Here is a 5,964-nt window from a genome sequence, read left to right on the forward strand (position 1 = left end):
CCGACACTGCGCAGGGCACGGCGGGGCAGCACGGCGGGGCAGGGCCGGACGGGCCGGAGCGGCCGCGCGCAGGCGCACACGGGACCGCCCGGCCCCCGCGCACGCGCGCGCGCGCTCCTCCCGCGCGGCAGGCGCGCTCTGCGCAGGCGCGCCGAGGAGCGCGCTCCCCGCGTCACAAAGCCCCCTTCTCGGGGCGGGGGCGCAGCCGCTTCCCCCCCCCCCGTCGCCTCGCAAACCGCTAAAAAAAGTAAAATAAAACAGAGCTCCTTCCCAAGGCGAGGCCTCCGCGGCCAGGGGCGGAAGGAGCTTTGAGCGGCGATCCACGGGAAGCACTTGAACCTGCTCAGCCTCAGTTTCCTTATCTGTAAAATGGAAATAATGGCGCGGACGCGGGAAGGCTGAATAGTTACCCGGATGTTGTGCTTGTTGAGGTTGAGAGTCCCGGAGTTAAAAAGCAGCAAAGTCCAGAAACCGGCCCTTTGTAAGGAAGGAAGGATGACTTCACCCAAACAACCGCAAATAATCCAAGAATCCGTAACTATGGGTTAAGAGCCCACTATGGGTCAGTGCTCCCCTTTGGGGCTGCCAAAAGAAGAGAAAACACAGACGAGGTCGGGGGGGGGCACCAAAGGGGAGCAGGAAAGGTTCCTAGAAGGGAGCCAGGACTGAAGGATGAAGAAAGCTCTGGACTCGGGGACTGACCACGAAAAAGACCCCCCAGTTTACCCAGTCGACATGCTATTTGTGTGATGTTTCCTTTAGAACATGAGCCCCTGGGGCGGCCAGGTGGAGTCCGGACTCCTAATCTTGGCCCAGCAGAGCCACCCAACCCCATTTGCCTAGCAAAAACCTAAAAAAAAAAAAAAAATGAGCCCCTTCAGGGACCCTATATTTGCCTTTCTTTATATCACCATCATTTAGCAGAGTGCCAACTCATGGTAAGCATTTAATAAATAATTCATCAAAATTCCAATAGACGAGAGAAATGAATGGACTTGTCTAGGGTCATACAGTTTACAACAAATGACAAAAGTGAATGCAAATCCTGGCATTCTAGACCCCGAGTCCAATACTCAATTGTCACTTTAGAAATAAGGAAAATAAAGGCCAGAGAGGTTTAGATCTGCCCAAGGTAAAGCAATAAATAACTTATTTATATGGCACTTGAGCATTTTACATAAATTATCCCACTTGATTTGATTCCCACAACTTATCCTCACTTTACACCTAAAGAAATTGAAGGTGCAGCAATTTGCTAGGTTCATAGAGCCCTTAAATGTCTGAGAAAACATTCAAACTCAGGATTTCCTGACTCAAACCCACATCCTCAAGAAGAGGTCAATGAACTTCAGCAGCATACCTTGTTCCCAGGCCAGGACTAGGCAAATCCCTGCCTGCAGCTATAAGTCAAGCCCGTCAATTAAAAAAATGGATACCTAGCCTGAAAGGATTAAATCTTGGAGCTACTACCCCTCATCTACATACCTTATTATCTTATCTCTGCTCTCTGAATTACTGCTTTCATCAACTTATACCTAAATTACCTCATCTTTCTGCTCCTTAAAAAGCTCATCTCTGAGCAGAACTAGAAAAACACTGTACACCCTAACAGCAACATGGGGGTGATGTTCAACCTTGAAGGACTCGCCAATCCGGAACAATTTGGGGCTGTCTGCAAAGGAGAGTGCCATCTGTATCCAGATAAAGAGCCATAGTTTGAACAAAGTTCAAGGACTATTCCCTTTAATTAGGAAAAAAACCAGCTATCCTATTGTCTGATCTTATTATCTCTTAGACTTATTGTCTCTTCCTTAAGGATATGATTTCCCTCTCATCACACTCAATTTGGATCAATGTACAAACATGGAAAAAAAGTAAAGACTGAAAGATTGCTTTCTGTGGGGGGTGGCTGAAGGAAGTAAGATGGGGGGGAATTATAAAACTCAAATAATATCTTTTTTTTTAGGTTTTTGCAAGGCAAATGGGGTTAAGTGGCTTGCCCAAGGCCACACAGCTAGGTAATTATTAAGTGTCTGAGACCAGATTTGAACCCAGGTACTCCTGACTCCAGGGCCTGTGCTTTATCCACTGCTCCACGTAACCGCCTCAAATAATAGCTTTAATAAAAAAAAAAAAATTAAAAGCTCATCTCTCCTCAGTTGAGTTGCTTGTCTTCCTTCCCAGTCTTGGAGATCTTGATCCCCCAAATAAACTTTCTTGCTACTATACTTTCCAGACTACTTATACCTTGATAAGTTGTTTTCCTAAGGGAGACCAACTTGCTTTGGGGAGTGTTATCATAATGATAAACTCTCAAACTCCTTTACCCTTCCTTACTGCTTATTCTCTAGTAGCAGCTGTTGTTATTGTCGCTGCTGCTGCTGCTAATTTTTCCTTCCCTCAACTTCTGCTAACCACAGCAATACCTAAATCAGCTTTTTGCTCCTAAATGCTTCTGGACAGAATCAGTCTTTTAAGTGAGTTCTTTCACATTTGCTCAAACCCCTGAAACCTTTAGCTGGCCACATTTCCTGGCAATGCTCTGACTCTAAATGCACTAAGAAACATTAATCTCAGATAGCAGAATCTCATAGATTATGACCACCAGATTCATATCCCCCCAGAATGCAAAGTAAAGTCAAATAAAAATAATACAACCTATTATATTCAAGACTGACATCTAGAGCTTAGCCACTGCAGAAAAATAACCTTTAAACCAGTTTTATTACACTTTAGATCAAAATAAAGCAATTAAGAAATAGTGCAGGAGTGGCTAGGTGGGGCAATGGATAGAGCACTGGCCCTGGAGTCAGGAGTACCTGAATTCAAATCTGGTCTCAGACACTTAATAATTACCTAGCTGTGTGGCCTTGGGCAAACCACTAACCCCATTGCCTTGCCAAAAACAAAAGAGAAGAAATAGTACAGAGCCAGTATACCTACTGGATATTGGAAGATTCACCAACTTGCTGATTAATTGAGTAAATGGAGAAAAACTGATTCTGTAACTCATGCTTTTGGGGGGAGGGGATGCCTAAAATAGATCTAAAACTAATTAATATGTAATTCTTACTCTTAGGAAGCAAAAGGAGCTAGGATATATACATATATATATATATATATATATATATACACACACACACATATATATATATATATATAGAGAGAGAGAGAGAGAGAGAGAGAGAGAGAGAGAGACTAAAGGAGTCAATAACTAAGGTGAATTTTTGTTTTCCAAAGTCCTTGTTAAATATTTAAAATATAGTCATTCCTACAGACACCCCCCTTCACTGTCTGAATCTGTAATGTTCTTCCTGTCTACAATATAAAGTAGGCAACATTTTTTTAAGTTTTTTGCAATGCAATAGGGTTCAGTGATTTGCCCAAGGCCACACAGCTAGGTCATTATTAAGTGTCTGAGGTCAAATTTGAACTCAGGTCCTCCTGACTCCAGGGCCAGGGCTTGACCCACTGCACCACCTAGCTGCTCTGTAGGCAACATTTTGATTCATGCTTTTAAAACAGTTTTTTTAAGGGAGATACTTAAATTTGCCCTTTTTTGTGATTTTAATGTGTTTCCATCTCAAAATACTTTGTTTCAGACACATGAATCAAAATGCTGCCAACTTTTTATAAGCGTTGGGTGATTTTTGGGAAACTGCTCAGTGTTTTGAAATAGTTCTAACTGCTTCCTTCTAAGAAACCCTAGCTTTAAAAAGCCAATGGTGAGATTTTATGGTATATAAAGTTTATCCATCTACCCAATTCTTTGATGAGGGTAGGTATCCTCTACACTCAGGATATTTCCATAGGCAATTTCATGTGAAGTCACCTTAGGAATCCTCCTTTTATCCAAAAAATGTTCACTTATGATTTCCATACTCTAATAAACTTAATTATTACACAAAAATACATGGGATTATGGTTCATTTCTACCCTAGTTGAAACTAACCAAGCAGAGGATATTCTGAATTATTTAGTATCTGACTTCTCTGGATTAATCACCATATTTTTCTCAACAGAATATGCTGCTGTCATGATAAATATGTCAACCACACTCAACTTCTGAGATCTACCCTTCACATCACCTTTATACTCAAGATAATGTTAATTACACCCATCTTTCTATATATTTGATTTTGTTGCAATTTTTTAAATTTATTTAAGGCAATGGGGTTAAGTGATTGGCCCAAGGTCACACAACTAGGCAATTATTAAAGTGCCTGAGGTCATATTTGAACTCAGGTACTCCTGATTCCAGGGCTGGTGTTCTATTCACCTAGCCACCCCTAATCAATTATTTATTGAGTTCTTCCTGGTATAATTCCCATTCTCTCAAACAGTGATATTCAGAAACATAGGATTTAATTCAGTCAGGTGATTGCCAAACTCCAACTAACTCTGTAAGATCAAAGAGGAATCCTAGATGAAAGCAGCTAGGAAGAGATAGACTGTATGCTGTGATGCCCCTCCACCTACCCCTGCCTACCTAGAATTATACAAGATTGTCCCTCAACAACAGGAAGGAAATTCAAGATACTGAAAAAACAAAGCAAAATGGTCTGTATTTAAGAATAATACTTAATAATAATATTTATATAATATTTAATATAATTTGATGATTATAATTTAATAATTATATATAATTATATAGTTAATAGTTATAATTTAATAATATTTAGGAATAATAGGAATTTAAGCATAATCCTAAAAGGAGAAAAAATGACTATTTAATTTCAATTGACTTTCAAAAGCTTTATTCCCTTTTTTTTATTTTATTGATCATGTCTTGCCAAACCTCAATCCTGGATTTGTCTTACCATCTACCTCCTTGCTCCTACTAACATACTGTTCAAAAGAGATGGAGAAAACTATTAAAACTTATGCAATCTGACTCCATTATAAATTTATGTAATCTAATGTCAAACTAGCTCCTCACTGTAACAAAGCAAATATTCTATTCCTCTTTAATAGATTCACTATCCTATTCTCCCTAGCAAATGTCTCAAATGTCATTTCTCCAAGAGTTCCCCTTCCCTCCTCCTCCTCACCTCATTTCTTTCAAATTATTCCCCCCCACAATTGTGCTCACTACAGTTTTGTATGAAAAGTGATCTTTCTTTTTACCAAGGCCAACCCTTCTGCATGCATCCTTGATTCATATTGTCCCTTCTTTTGTAACAGATTGCCTGAACTATAAATCCCCATTTATATCTTTAGTGTCCCTAACTAATGATTGCCTTCAAGCTTCCTATGAGCATGCCCATATGTTCTTCGCACAAGGAGAAAAAAAACCCAAACCATACTTTATCCTATTGATGCAGGGGAACTCTGAAGGCAAAATAAAAATTTTATTCCCTTTTTGTATTGGAAACAAATCTTGTAAATTTTGTACTGTTAAAGTATTCTTGATTTTGTATTGACTTTTAGAAACTCCTCCCAGGTATCTCTGTGTCTAGACTTGGTGGGTGGCCAGTTGTCCGCCCTTGGTCATGCCCTTGGGGCAGTGGCATCCACTCAGTGGATGCTACTCCTGCATAGCAACTCATGTCAGATATTAACTACACCTTAAGGACCATGCCCCCAACAGGTATTAACCTCTCCTTAAACATGGTCCCCATTCTTTCCATTCTAAAAGTGTATTTAAAAGAAGGCCCTGTCCTTTGGTCCTCCTTTTTAACTTTCAAGACTCAGTTGAACAGTTGCTGCCCAATTTCTTTTCCTCTCTTTTCCTCCAGACTGTATCCATGTTGATCTAAGCCCAATCATTGTCTTGGGACTGTTTCCTTTCCCTATTGTCCCTTTCTTAATTGCCTTTGCTATTCTCCCCCAGCTTTCTCTTCTTTGCTTGCCTACCTTCTTAAGAACTCACTTTATCTTATTAAAGAACCTAACTTGTGCCTTATTAGCTTCTTTTAAAACTCACTTTTTTTAACCTAACTTGTGCCTCATGATCTTAGAAAT

The sequence above is a fragment of the Macrotis lagotis genome, chromosome 6 (assembly GCF_037893015.1).
Source record: "Macrotis lagotis isolate mMagLag1 chromosome 6, bilby.v1.9.chrom.fasta, whole genome shotgun sequence".
Taxonomy (NCBI): Eukaryota; Metazoa; Chordata; class Mammalia; order Peramelemorphia; family Peramelidae; genus Macrotis; species Macrotis lagotis.